General features: G+C 39.0%; 1 protein-coding gene across 7 annotated transcripts in view; it reads right to left on the bottom strand.

Moving 5' to 3' along the window:
- The window catches only part of ESRP2 (epithelial splicing regulatory protein 2), a 46,376-nt gene that overhangs the window by 24,790 nt on the left and 5,556 nt on the right, over positions 1 to 16,030 (bottom strand). The window lies entirely within an intron of this gene.

The following is a 16,030-nucleotide window of genomic DNA, read 5'->3' as shown; positions in this document are numbered from 1 at the left end:
AAACCCTTATAGTGCAATCCTCTACACACTACCAAAACACACAAAAAGAACAAATACACCACACATAGGCAAAATAACTAACTCACTAAATAAAAATCAACCAACCCAAACTCTTGCAGATTCACAAAGCCCATTTCCTCCCAGGGAAACAGGTTGTGTTCCTACCACAAGGTGAAGTTTTGAAGAAGCTGAGGCTTTAAAGCAAGTTATTATTCAAGGATGATTTAAAGTCAGAAAATTGAGATCTGAGAGTGCTCAAAATACCTCAGTTGATGTGTAAACATCAGAAAAAGAAGAAAATGGACTCCAGAGGAACCACTTCAGAAAAGTAGTTCTGTGGATGGCCACAGTCACAGACCAACAACAAATATTCTCACCACAATAACACACATGAGGAGAATTGCCTTCTTACTAAATGCAGTAACTTATTAGTTTCTTTTTTAACTAATGGGCACAGTAAAGAGCAAATATTTGTAAAACGGGATTGGAAATGGTGATAGGGATCAGCCTCCAGAGGGTGCACAGGGATTCTTGCCAAAAGGAAGCGGAGTCTTATGGATGAAAAGTAATAAAACACTCCCCAAACCTTCAACTTTGTACCCTGTGCTTCTGAAGATGCTCAAGAGCCAATATAGAGAGTGCAGTTAGGGAGCTATTTTGATCAGATACAAGAAGAAATCCAACCCACACAATTTGAAGGAAGCAGCAAATGAAAGCAGCCTCCTGCTGTACATATAAAACCTAAGAACTGTAGTTCAAAAAGACTTTATCAAGTTAGAAAACAAAAGGAGAAGAACGTTTGCACAAGGCAGGAAATGCTCAGGTCAAATGGTGTAAGTCAAGTTAGTAAAAATCAAGACTGCTGCAGTGAAACAGTTACATTTTTTTCAAGGTGGTGTTTCCCACACAACTTACAGCTGAAAAGACAACATAGATATTTTCAGAAGCCTGTACTGAGAAGATGCCAGAGTAGTAAAATATTGCATAAGGACACTGATAAGCCCAGTATTCCAAGTGTACTAAGGTTTGAAGAATTCCAAAGGATCAGCATTTGTTTTTACTTTTACCTAAGTAAAAATAAGTCTAAGTATTTGCACTGCATAATTATTAAATGTCAGTGATAACATTCAACATTGCAAACTCCTTTCCAATGGAACAATCAACATGTCAAAACAATTCTGTTTTTCTTACCAGATGCCAGCAGATTAAAGTGCCTTAGATAAATTGGCACAAGGTTGGCAGGCCTTGTTGAGAGCTTATTTAGAAACTTCTCTTTTAAAAACAGCCTGTTCGAAACTTTGGGGTGTACTGCTCCAGAAGAGGGCAAAAAGACTGTGTGTGGGAAGAACAGTCAGGAGACGTAAGCAATCCTTCCTTATCCAAAACAGCTTAACTATGGCATGGGTTAACTGAGGAGAGGAGGAGGGTAGCAGAGCGTGAATGGGAAGATTCACCAGGATCAGAGCACAGGGCAAAACAGCCCCAGAAGAATGACAGATATTTGAGATTAGCCTGAAGTAGCTTCTTTCATCCACATGAGATGTCCCCTAATTCTGCAAAGGTTGAGCATGAAAAGCATAGCTGTGGACCAGCTCTTGCTGCTATAGATTACACCGGACCCTCAAGTCTTTCAGGCAAAGATACACGTCACACATGTGTCAAACGTATTAAAGCAACCAGGGCAGATGTGTTTGTAAAGCCACATTGTTCAGCATAACAAGCCACATCAGTTAAGCAAGTCAGCATTCCCGAGGAAAAGCCATCTTCAGCCTCCTTTCTTGCACCACAGATTTCAGGCAGCATTTCAAAAGACAGCCTTGAACAGGCATCCACCCAAATGTAGCAAGCTAAGGACAAGTTAAGACCAGCACCAGATCCACATTAGGTTTTTCTGTCTCACATGTTGAACAACCTGTCCACAACTCAGTCATTTCATAAATTCCATCCCCATCTCCTTCACTCCACTAATAAAAGCCCATCTGAGCTATTTACCTGCTGTCATTCATCTTCATGCTGCCTTTCAAGAATGCCCCCACTTCAGCAGGCAGTGCTACCCCACCTTAACGCTTCCCCCACCAAGCTCACACACCCTGTCTGCCCTGTTCATCTGCTCCTTTCACAGCAGTCACACACTGTTAATTACCTGTTTGCATCCTGCAGCCAGCCCTCATTTCAACTGCAAGAACCAGTATTAACATCACCCTCCACCTTTATTGCTTATTCCACCAGATCAGTCTCTCCAGTAAAGCTCTGATGAGTCATTCCATATTTAAAGGAGCACGTTCAATAATTCCATGCCGAGATTAAAAACTGAACAGAGAGAAGAAGAATCAAAGAAGCTGCTCTGTATATTTGCCTCCACAAAACCTAAAACAGTTCTTAGAGAAAAGGTGGTGAGAGGGATGGACAGACTTTGAACACCACTTTGAAAAACTGGCTAAACAGGATTTTGTTCATGTAGCTGAGAGTACAAAGAGACTGAAGAGACATGTTTTGCCAGCAGCAAAGCTGGATGAAAGCCAGCACAAGCTGCTGTGTCTTTTGCAAATGAATCCCAAGGGACTAAAATAACAGCCCCCTTCGTGTTGCCTTAAATATCCTGAACTAGGATGTGCATCTTAGAGAAACAAGAAGATTCTTCATTAAGCTTTTTCTACAGTTATGATGCACGAAACACTAAAATAAACATCTGTCTATTTGGATATTCTCATTTCCCTTACTAAAAATAGCTCTCATCCTTGAGAAAGGCCACTGCATCTGCACTGTATCTGTGCCTGGCATGGTAATGAAACACTGAGATAATTCAGTCACAGAATGCACCCATGCTGTCAAACGGAACCATTTCTAAACCACCATGGTACTCTGGGGGATTGTCTCTTTAAATCACCTGTGAGAAGTAACAGAAAATTCAGCTGTCTCTTACTCATCTGATTTCCAGCAGCTCCTAGTGAGTCTTTAAAACAGGATCCTTTCCTTTAGTCATGCACAGAATTTCTCTTTTTTGCTTCTTTTGGCCCTACTGACCCATCACAGCTAAGACAAGACAAAATAATTCACAGAGCTTCAGAATTAAAGGCATCCTTGCAGTTTAACCAGGTCTGGAATGCCATGCTAAAGTATAACATAAAAATCCCAAAAATAGCTTAGCTTGTAGTCCACACTTAAGCCAGACGTGAATCTATTTTCAAGTAGAAAGATGAGTTATATTTATCAATATTCTTTGCACAAAAGATGGTCTTCACTGTGTAGGATCTGGTTTCAAATCAGTAGCATCAACAGGATGTTACTAAATTGCCCAGAGTTTACAATCTGGTGATTGCAGATGAATACATGGTTGTGGGATATGCCCAGCACCTCGGACCCCACCACCAGCTGTAATACATGGTCTACTTTCTGCCAGATCAGCAGCTCATTTTTACTTCCATGACATCTTTAGACTTGGGTGGGTGAACAGTTCATACCTGGTCCAGTCAAAATTGGAGACATGAGACAGAGGGATAGATGATATTTGATTTGGCTTAAAGCCTGTTGGAAGACTTTGAACAGGTTTAGCATTCTAGATTAGTGTTTTGTAAAAAAAACCCCAAGCAAACAAAACAAAACAAAAGCCACCAAAACAAACAAAAACCCCCACACTAGAACTTTTTCAGGAACGATATCTTTTGGTCATTATTAAAAAGAAAACTTTCAGGAATAACTTAGAAGAAAAGTTATTTTGCCTCACTTAGGCCCTACATTCTGATATATTCCCTTGAGCTTAAAAACCCCTCATATTACTAAAAGGAAATCATCTTAGAGAAAGTGAAAATAAGACTCCACTGATCTGTAAAGTACCCTGAGATGAAAAAAGTTTTATCTGAGGCACATAAATGTGCACTGCTTACATCTCCTTTGCACAAACCTATGACTAAAGCCATACTGTTTATAACCATGGATGTTTTCCAGTCTAACTTGTATTAAAAAAAAAAAAAAATCATCACTTACTAGACATTACTGCAATTCACAACATTAGAGCTTTAGACCCTCTTTTAGGTCTTTGGTGTGAGTCATTCTTTGCTTGTAGCATGGAGCATATAACAATGATCAGTCTTCTTTCAGCTTACAGCAGCATGGAAAACAAAGGATAATCTTCGAAAAGGTTTCTCTGAAGATTTTCTACTCCCAGTTCTGTTTCAACAGGCACTGCAGTTGTTGCCTCAAAGCCTGATTTTATGCTAAGTCCTCTACAGTTTATTCCAGAGAACACCCAAACTCAATTATACAGTTGCAGGTGCGGTTCCTGAAAAAAGATCTCCAGCAGTTGAACAATGAAAGAGGCTGCTGAGAGAAGTTGCAGATTCTTCATTGTTGAAGATACTAAAGACCCAAAGTGGCCATGGTCTTTGGCAGCCTGCTCAAGTATCCCTGCTTTCAGGGCTTGGGCTGGACAACATCTATAGTTGCCTTCCAGCCTCAGCTGTTGTGTGACTCTCACATCTTTGGACTCTGTTTTGCCCATGCTGCAGCTCCACTAAAGATCAGGACACCAATGTCACCATGGTGTGCACATGAGGGGTGTTTGGGAAAGGACATGTTTTCTGGGATGGGGGGGAGGGGAAGCGAAGGAGATCAGAGTTGAGACACAGCCAAATCTCATTAACAGAACCTGTCTGCCACTAAAACAAAACAAGATTGGAGCACCTCTGAAAAACAACATCCAACATTCGGACATTGAAGTCTGTCTGAAGACTTAAAGTCTAATACAGCGTGAGAAAACTCAGGAGTGACAAACCATGGCTTTGGTATACAAAGCTTGCACACACATACACCACATCGTGACGTGTCAACCTATGGAAATATTTTCACTTGGACTTTGTGCCTCAGTTCCTACACCCATGAGGGTTTCACATTTATTTACAATACTCTCCATGGGCAGTTTTCTGCTCCTTCACTCTTCCAACCCTGGTGATAATGTCAGCCTTATCCATGCAATGGAGGAATTTAAAGCATGTCAATACTACTGGGAGGTGCACAGACTGCATTTCAGCACTATTTACAAGTATGATAACCCTTTATTGTGCTAGGTAACTTTTTAAACAGAGAATCCTATAGTAAGCCCTTGCCTTTGTTCATCAGTTAACTGATATTCCACATGGCTGATAATGGATACATGGTGACCTTGTACAGAAATTGCTATATGGAAAAAAAAGAAAGAAGTGTAAGCCCCAGTGTAGCCACAAGCTACAAATAACTTCTTTTCCCCTTCTAGCTAAATAGGGAAAAAGTTACTGTATTTAGATACCATTCAGACATAAACACGAAAAAAAAATTGCCCCTTGGTTTTTCTTCTTGGCAGGGCAAACATGCAGGAGATGACAGAGGCAGCCCAGGTCTATTCACCACAAATGTTCAAAAATAATATTGCCAGTTGATTTCTCCTATTAGGAGGAAGGCAATTATTTGCTCTACTGAACACTAAAGCCTGAGATTATTTAGTGGCTGCAGACTAGGCTGGGCAAAGCATGGGTTTCATTTCCAGCTTGCCAGAGAATTTAATTTTGCTCTATATAACCAGTCAAGTTACATATCACCTTATGCCTCTTGATGGCCTGTAAACTGCATTAAGTAACAGAACAAGTAATCAGTCACAAAGGCCACCATAAATGTACTCAAGAGAGATGGGTAGATAGTACTCAAAACCAGTTAAGAGCTTCCATCCATCTTTGGCATTTGCAAGTGTAAGAGCAAGTTTGCCCTACTAAGTCTCAAGGAGAGGCAGGATGTGGCACTGAGCTTCAAGCACTGTAGACTGTCTTCTTCTCAATTACATTATGCTGCTTCTTCTACCTGTTAATCTGCTGTCACTTTGCCTTCTTTCCTGAATAGAGGTCTAGACCAGGTACTGCACATCCTGCTGCTTCTCTGGCTGTTCTAAAGCAGTTTCCTCCACACCAGCTGCTCACATAGACAAGCTCCTGCTGTTGCCTCTCTCACAGAAAGAAACTAATTCTTTTTCACCCATGGCATGAGCCAAAGGTGACAACAGAGTCTCAACTAACCTATGCCTGGCATTCCGCCATGAAATTCCAATCACAAATCTTCAAAAGAAGTAGTACTTGAAAAACAAAGAATTATATTTTTAAATTTGTTTATGATATTCACTTTTATTTTTTAATTTGTTGGGAAGCTGAAGTTACCAGAAATAATACCACCTTGTCCTCTTCCTTGCTATCATCTCACAGGTCACCACAAGTCTCTCAAGACAGAAAGGCCTATAGATACTTCTTATAATTACTGCAAGACTTCAAAGGAGATAAATGGAAGGTATTCTTCAAGTTTATTGCATCCGTCCACGCAATAAAAGAAGAGCAAAATTCCTTTAAAATTCATTATACTCCTTCAGAATTAATAGAGGGACTTGCAACTTTAAACTGAGATGGTGAGAGTAGCCTACAGCTAATTTTCTGCATTAAAATAGGTCTGTTTAGTGTTGTTCAGCAACAGGTAGAACGTGAAATACAGAAACAGAGCAACAATTGTCATGGTTTGTCTGTCCAGTGAGTCTGTGGAGCATAGAAAACAGACCATTGTGACTCAGGGCTGTGACAAACTGTCTTAAAGATGAAACTTCCACATTATTTCTTTCTGTGGTTCATTTTAATTGGGACTGGGTCTTTGTCTGACAAAGTAAACAATAGCTAACTAAATGCTTTAATTCTTCCTAGGAAAGAATGTGAACATCTAACCTTCTGCCACGACAAAGATCTGTCCAAGCCATGCCACTTGAGCATTTTATGACCACTTTTGATTAATTATTTCTTAGATGTAAGTTTGCAACACCAGATTATTTGCATGCTTTCCAGCTATGGTATCTACAGCATCTAATTCAGGTAATGCATTAAGCATAAAAGGCAAGAGCATGGCTCAGGCCATCTGAATGTCACAGCAATCTGGTCACAGGCTTTTATCTTCAAAAGCACAACCTGTTTTAATAAGAGAGTGTTGAAATATGCAGAGTACTCCACAAGTAAGCTACTTGAAGTCAGCCTTGTGTAAGATAAAGCACCCCAGTCCAGCAACATAAGAATTTCAGAGTTTGTGGACTTACTTTACTACTACATTATGTGTCAGGAAACAGCTAAATAAAGAAACACTTACTGAGATAAACTATGTTTTCACTTTAATCAGTGTGAAAGAGGCCATAGCTATCAAAACCAACAAAATAATGCAAAAATATGCATATCTTGCAAAATACTTTATTATTTGTTAGCACCGATTATTCATGAGTCTGACTTTAAGCAAAAAGAAAAGTCTGAATACTACTAATACAAAAAATCCCTACTCTGTCAACCTTTTATCTACATTTCAAGCAGGATTACAATGGTGCCTCACACTCCTCATTGCTTGCTATCAGCTCAACTCACAGAGCAAGTCATTACTGCCTGAAAGACAAGGTTGAACATACTTTCCAAATGCTAAGTTTTAATTAATGCTATGACTGCAATATTTCCCAAAGTCTTGATATAAGCACAAGCCCTCTCAGTGCTTTGTACCTCCCCCACTCTCACTCACCTCTGTTTCAAGGACAAACTTTCATTAGCAATGTGATCTTTAGCACTGGCTCTATTGACTGTAATGCTTGGTACTGCTCTATTTACTCAACACTACCTCATTGTTTGTAGTGCAAGCTTAACCAGTTGTAGGAGAAAAGCCAATGCCTGCAAAATTAAAGCATTTTTTGCTAGTAAGTTGTTTCTCAAGTTGTTTCTGTAGTAATACACAGGGAAAGTAAAAAGATGAGGCAACATCAAAAGAATGAAGAGACACCTATCATCCACAATCCAGTTTCCTGTATGGTTTTCTCATACTCCCGCCTCTCCATTAAACTTATACTGTAAGAGTATTATAGGCAGGGACTTTCCTGAATACAGCCTTGAGATCTATGAAGTATTGTTGCTTATATTAGAATCCAAGTGATTCCTGATCAAACCCTTACAAATATCAGCAAAAGAAAGTCAAACTTTTAAAATTGACTCTGCTTTCCTTCCTAAATGGGGGAGTGTTCCCTTTCTTGTACAAACATGGTTTCACAAATACATAAAAGACAAGTGGAATTAGATCCCTAAATCAGTTTGCCTTCAGTCTCTCAAACTTTCAAGTCACAGATTAGGGCAAGCATCAAGAATTGGTTATAACTCATCTAAGGAAAAATGAGAGTAATAAATTGTTAGGGATACGATTTCAGCAGTTCAAAACCGAGTAAGGTCAAAATTTACACTTGGCCTTCCAAAGGATTCAGACCTGCCCAACACAGAACAAGGACGTTAATGGTGACGCTATTTAGATGTTGCTTCCTCTTATAGAACTATGTCCTCCCTTCTAGGTAACTTACTGTTTCCAAAGCAAGTTCCTTGTGACTGAAAAGACTTGATGTAAGTTTGTCTGAATGTGAAGCATGTCACAGCTTCTTGTGGTCAAATCTTAGTATCTGAGACTTAGAGAGAAAGGCTGTTGATTTATATTTTCTTTTGTTTCTTTAAGCATAGCACAAGAACAGCAGTTTTCTTCTGCACTTCATATTTACAGGGTGCCATTTCACATGCTTTACGATAAGCTAAAGACCATCCTGTGTAAGTTTAATTCTCTTGTAAGAAATAACACTGAGACACTCAAGTTATCAATCAAGCAAACTGCAAAACTCTGTCACAGTCATATTCTTGTGACAACTATGTATTTCCAGCTATGTATTTCTCATGATCCCCCCTCCAATCCAATGGCATTTGATTCAAGAGTCTTGGTGTGTTATACACTGTCTTGTGTGTTTCTTAAGCTGCAAAGGAAACTTAACTTTCAGCTACAATAAGTTCTAGTTACACAGCAAAACTCCCACAGGGGCTTTTTGCACTTCTATTTTTCAAGCTGCATTACTATAGTTCTACTTTCCTCTTAGTGCAATTCACTGCAACAGATTTACTTATCAGGAAAGTAAACATCTTTACAGAAGTTACAGCAGAATTAATTTCACATACTGCCAATGTCGACACAGATCATTATAATGTTAAAGCACATGCTTACATTTCTCTAGAATAAGAGCTGGAGAAAGGAAAACCCCACTAATTAAGTTTTGATTTGAGTTCCATAAGAATGATAACACAATTCAGAGATTGTCCTAGAGCTCTAGTAACAGACAAACTTTCATTTTAAGCTAACAGGTGTCCAAAATGAACACAGGAGCCAAGTTTTTGCAAAAAGGAGTACAACTGTTTCTTAACCTTAAGTTTCTAACCAATATTTCAGTGCTAACAAAATATCCATTTCTCAGTACTTTTTGCCAAACTCTGCCCACTGCAGCTCTACAAAGAAAGCAGCAGGAGGAAAGAGAAACTAAAATATTTTTAAATGGAAGTTTGGGGGAAGTGGGAGAACTGATTTTAGTTGTTTTGTTTTGTCACTCATCAAAGGGGTGAGCATTTGAATTTCAATTCCCAATACCTTTTGTGTAATATTTATCCCATAACTCACATCTACTTTCACAGCATGTGGATTTAATGAATGAGGCACTATTAGGAAAGCACCTTTTTATGAACTAAGCAAGAACAGAGGCTACTGTATAGAAGTACACTGGAGCAAGATGTGAAAAGTTTAAAGAACATCACCACAGATTATCAGAGCAAAGCACTGAAACATGGTTTGTAAAACAAACATGACTTCTGACTCAGTACTCTCTTAGGGCACGTGTCAAGTTGTCTTTCAGAGTATCAATATTTCCCCTCTTTTATTGGAATAAGATTGTAGCTAACAGAAATGGATCATGCAGGAAAACATTATGTCTCTGCAGGTTTTTGCACAGCAGCAACTATTACGAAGAAAAAAGCTTTTCCAGAGTATAGGAGATGGCAAAGACACGAACATGAGGGAGAATTACTGTTTCTGTTTCTAATAAAGAGACATAAAATTTCCAGTTGTAATCATAGAAATTATAAAATGAGACAGGACTGATATTATGTTGCTAAAAATTAAACTTCAAGCAGCATTTTTAGTTTTGGCCACAACACTGCTTTGCTCACAGTATCAATTCTAGCATCTATGCATCAGTCTGAAACCCAACTGCTCAGCAGGGAAGTGCTGCAACACATTGACAGAGACATTGCCCTCATTTGGCAGCACTCAGCCACCCAAAAACTTTATATATAACTTAAGGGCATTGGTTAATGAAAAAGAGGGGGAAAAAAATCAAGTAAAGCAACATACAGATTGAGGAAGTGTGCAACCCTTTCAAAATGCTACCAGAGGAAGAGAGAAACAGCACAGGTTTGCAGACAACGCAGAATATCCACGAAAAAGTTTTCTAAGCTGCTTCCATGTTAACAGCAAGAATAGATAGAAGCACTGCACATATAATTACTGTCAAAATAGCAGAATACAAATAATAGAATAATTTAGGTTGGAAAAGCTCTTCAAGATCATTGATTCTTACCATTAACTTAACAGTGCCAAGTTGACCACTAAACCATGTCGCTAAATGCTACATCTACACACTAAAATCCTTTATGCTTCATTTACTCCTCAACCACTTTTAAAAACCCTGACAATAATTCATTAACACATTTCCAGTGATTTTTTTCAGTAGCTACTTAGAGCAAGTTAGAGGAAAGAAGTTCAAAGTCTCTGAGGATCATGCAATCCAGCAATCTTTGTATTAAAATGCTTCTACCTGCTGTTTTGCTGTCTTTCAACGACTTTAAAAAAACCTGCAAGAACAATTTCAAGAGAAATTCAAGTATTCAGACATAATATTATAGCTATGGAAACATCCAAATGTGTTAATGACACGGTTTTCAAACACGGCACAACATCACTCCCTGTGAAGACAGGCACCTCAAGCTATTCTGGAAGGTCACATAGTAAAGTTTATTTGTCCATATATGCTAATCCTAGACATGGTAATTTAAAGTTACTGTTCAACTTCACCAGGAAAAGTAGCAACATCTGCTATCATAAAAAAGTCTACTCATCCTCAAACCACTGGGCCAAATTATTCACTTCTCGTGAATACTGGCACTTCTAGTTTTAAGAGAAGATAGCCCAGCTAGCCAAGGCTAGGACATTTTTATGCCTCTGAGGAAAAGAATATGCAGCTTTAGACAAATTCCTTTATCCAATTCTCTGCTCATTCTGAAGTCAAATGTACCTGAATACAGGAACAAAGCAAGGGAACCTTCCTATTTCCTAAAGGGAATACTTGAGGAATTCAGATAAAAGTATTGCAGCCTTTGGAGAAGGTAAGGTCACTGCTTTTCCACACAACCTAATGGAACATAAATGCTGCCAATAACAAATGGATTCACATGACCTACATATGTATATTTCTGTACACATATATATATATATAAATATACATAACAGAGGAACTGTTTATGCTATCAAGTCTTTTCTGGGTTTTTTGAGGGAACAGATTTGATTGTTTCAATAATAATGTAGTGGGCTACAGAGCTGGGTAGCACTGAGGATTTGTAAAGGGAAAAATAGTTTACCTATACCATCAACAACAGAATTAGAACTAAGGTTCTGAAAAAAGAGTTAGCCATAGCTAAAAAAAAAAAAAAAAAATCCACACTGTAATATCCTACAGCTACAGAAAGCATTAGCAGATCCTTAATTCCACACAGTAAATACTGATGATATTTCAATATTAAGTATGCTACCTAATTTAACCAATGCTCATCTAACTTTATCAATGAAAATAGGTGGTTATTGGATGTTAATAGATGTAAAAACTTCATATAAGGCTACCTGCACACAGGACACTCAGCCCTCCTGTAGGAGCAGAAACCTCTCACTTACCTGCCCTGACAACCTGAAGGCCCTTGTGTCTATCAGGAAATCCTCACCACTCACTGCTGATGCCAAACCAAGGCCATAATTTCACATAAACTGCTCAGTGCCCTACCTGTCTTAAAATGTTACCCTCCTTTCACCCACACCTTAGTGCTATGGCTGCCCTCAGGAAAACTTCCCAATCTGCCATGTGTGCATCAGACAGAACACTCCAAATCTGAACTGGCTTGAATTCAGAACAGTGCCCTGCTCCAGTTCAATTTGCAGCCCCAAAAACTTTTGTACTGGCAGAATGCAGGTAAGGGAGGGCCAGGTAGCAGCAGCTGCCTAAGTGAAAGGTGCCACTGAAGTTTTCATACAACAGCAGCTCGAGCACGCAATGCAGAGGCGGAAATAGCTTAAGCTGGTATCACCATCAAACGTGTTGGATCATGAAAACACAACCAAAGGGTGTAGTTTCACAGGACGTGAGCTTGGACAGCAAAGCAGCTGCAAGTTCCCACCCCACCTGCTCATTTCAGTGATCCTGTTTACAGCACATCTCCACAAAGGGTTTTACTGACACAACAAAAAGATGGCAAAGTCTGGCATAGGGGCAGGGGAGAAGCTGGCTTCACTGCTGAAGCCAAATCTTGTGAAATGACACCCTAAGTATTTGTTGTGGAAAGAACAGCCTGCTTAGTAACATTTGCCAAAGGCGTGCCAAACACCTGCTCCAAAATGTCAGAACTCATACCCAGCAAATACTCCAAACTCAGCTAGGAGTTTTATGGAGGTGATGCAGTCATCAAATAATCTGAAGGTGGAAGACCAACCATAAGACAAAAAAACCCCAACCAACCAAAAAAAAAAAAAAACAAAAAAAACAAACAAACAAAAACCCCCAACAAAAAACCAAAACAGAACAAATCCCCCCCCCAAAAAACAAACAAAAAAACCAACAAAAACCCCCAAAACAACAAAAACCAAATAAACAAACCCAAAAAACCACACACACAAAAAATAAAAACCAACCAAAAAACCCACCCTGCATTGTCAGGCTTTTTTCTGCAGTTTGAAGACTGGGAGATGTATTAAAAATAAATTTAAAAAAAAAATCATTTATCCAAAATGAAGGCGTGACAGCTGGTAAGGGAGCCAAGAAAACTTTCTGCTAGCACTTTGTGAGGAAGAAGCTGCAGAACAAGTTTCTCTTAAAAAGAAGGTTGTAACCGGTTTATCAGGTTAGAGGAATTCACAAACTCTTCCACCTCTCCCCCCATCCCATTTGTTTCCAAATGCTCATTTAACCAGCTTGTTTCTTGCTGAATTTGCTGAAAATAAATTGCACCTGCAGCTCAGCTGGATGATCAATAGGCATCCAAACATGCTTGAGGGAACTGGCAATTTGCTATCACCTGATAAAGTGGCAACCACTGAATATTTTCAATTTAAGCATTATTTAGGGAAGTGGGAGGAAAAAAAGGTGCAGCTTTGTCTTTCTCTAAGAATATAAATCAAAATATTTACTGATGTATTTGATTTAATATATTCAATCAGCAGGACTAGGACAGTATTTTAAACAAATTTTTAATACTTAAATGTCAATCCATAGATTCAATTTGAATGCTTTTGGTAGTCCAAAAGCAAAGCCAGGTCTCACATGAGAATGTCTCCCTTTTTATGTATATCGTTCAAAGAAAGACGGTAATTACAGCTAAACACTGCAGATGGTTCTCCAAAATTATTAGCTCTTCTTAGACTTACCCTTTGTCAGGAAGACATGCAAATAGTGTCTTGCAAAAGGAAAGTAACATGTCTTAAGGCAAGTCATGCTGATTCAGCCAGGTTTTCTGTATGGGAAGGATTATGAAATCCACAGCAGTTTCAACTTCATATGGGATCTTTAACTTAGAACCCCCGTGGCTACAATCAGAGAAGCGCGTGAGGATGTCAGCTTTTTGAAGACAGAGTAATGGGGCTGAGAGAAAGGCAAAGTTCATTTTGGTTTTGCTCTTTAAAAGCAAGGTTCCATTCCTGCAAGGTTTCAGAGAGCAACCTGAAAATAATTGCTTTCCCTTAAAAGCTTGGAAACTGGGAAACTATAAAGCTACAGCAGTTAACTAGAAAAATATAAATAACATGCTAAATAAGCCAGTCCTGTGATTTGAGGATCTGAACAATGAAACCTGGCAAGAATGTCCGAGTAATGCAGGAAGAAAACTATTCCCCTTGGTAAGTGGTGTAGCTGATGCATGTTTAGAGGCTTAGATCACAGGCTCAAGACAGTTTCAAATACACACTTGAACAAGAGATCTCCCATTTACTTTGTTAAATAAAAATCCTCACATTTTTCTACTCAGTAGCATTCTGCAACATCTCAGCAGCTGTGAGTTCACCATTACTGCTCGCACACCAGAGATAAGTTACTAATGCCATTTTGAGCTAAATACATCAAGCAGGCTGCTCCCAAAGAGCACACATTTTATGACTTCAGGTAACTATTTCCCTGACATTTGTACATACTCCACTCCCCCCCCCCCCCCCCCGCCAAAGGAAAGCTATGACAACATGGCACATCACCTATCAGAAAGTACAGATAGATCCCATAACTGCAGTAGTACCTATGGAATCAAATGCTTGTTACCCTGGACAAGTACAGTAATTAAAACCTTGCAACAAAACATACAGAGCATACACTGCAGCAAACAGCTTGGTTATTTAGGGGCACTGTGTTTCAGAACCTTACCTTGTAAAATTACAACAACCAAAACTTATTGATAACCCTATTTTAGAACATTTCTTCAGAAACTCAAGTAGTAAGCTGTGCAAGATGTAACATTTTAGGAATATGAAGCAAAATTGAAATTATGCATCATTTGTTGAAGTGTCTGGTTAAAAGCAAAGTAAAGACTTGACCACAGATTACAGGTAGACCCCATCATTGCTGGAAAGTGACCTACACAGCAATAGAAGGAGACTTTCTGTGGTCAAGGGAATAACTCCAGACCCACAGTAGCTGATCTACTGTTTACCAGCTACAAATCACTGATTCAGAACCACAGAATGTTTGAAGTTGAATGAGGCCTCTGAAGCATGGATAAAAGTTACAATGGATTTGTGCTCAGTGATTCTCACTTCCCTCTAGGTGTAGAGGCTGGGAGATCTCAAGGCAAGAGCCAGAAGCAGGCACCGACACTTTCATTTACATGCTTGAGATATGTGCTAAAGTGGGTGATTTTCAGCTGCATCATCAATTTTCTACCACAATCCAGGCAGGGTGTGGAAAGTTAATTTCACATACTCTATAACATTATCTCAAATCAAGGTACAAGTCTACTTCCTTTTCCTCCTCCTTTTAAAATAACCACTTCACCTACCTGTGCTTTTGCTGAACAAAATGCTTAACTGAGAAAGAAAAAAATACCCTGTATGTGTTGTCAGATACCTGACTCATCCTTAAAATACATGATGCAATTAAAATATTCAGTGGACTTGTCTTCAAAAACGCAGAAAATTATCTACTATTAAAGAATATGGAGTTTTGCTTTTTGCCACCACTGCAAGTGGGAAGTTGAATTAATTTTCTCCTAATTCCCACAGGAGTCAGGACACCGAGGGGAAGGGAGAAGAGTTTAGGTAAGGTGTGTTCCAGAAGACTTATGATGGATCTGGCCACATCACAACTGGCATCCAACAATTAACAGTAAAATCATTATTTAGTTGCATAGATATGCAAACAAAAAGGAAAAAAATTGTTGTTTTTCAAGAGTCTCTACCCACCTACACACAAAGGTAGTATTTCCTTTTATTTGCTAAAGCAGACCCACCTACAGTGCAATTTACAGCAATAAGATACAATCTCTCATAAAGTATTGAGTATAATTAAAGTGTGTCTGTTATAAAGGTAAACAGAGTGTACTGGGCTACGCTGTTCCAGATGTCTTTAGTGCAAGATCTGGGACAAGATCAAACCTGCAGCTGCACATTTTCTCAGGGGTTATTATGGAGCTTTAAAAAAAAAAAAAAAAAAAAAAAAAAAGAAAATCACCTCTTGGTCCTGGACTCCAGCAAAACAAATGCAAGTAGAACAAATGTCATTGCAGCCAATGCTGACAGATTTTAAGCCACATAGAAGTTACATGTTCAAAGACACTGCATGGTTAACACTGCACTCTGGAGTGAGTACCAAAGAGGCTTAGGACCAAGTCTGCCAAGTTATCTGTGTCACCAG

Source organism: Corvus cornix, chromosome 11, assembly GCF_000738735.6.
Source record: "Corvus cornix cornix isolate S_Up_H32 chromosome 11, ASM73873v5, whole genome shotgun sequence".
Classification (NCBI taxonomy): domain Eukaryota; kingdom Metazoa; phylum Chordata; class Aves; order Passeriformes; family Corvidae; genus Corvus; species Corvus cornix.
The sequence above is the reverse complement of the archived record's forward strand: the minus strand, read 5'-3'. Positions and strand labels throughout refer to the sequence as shown.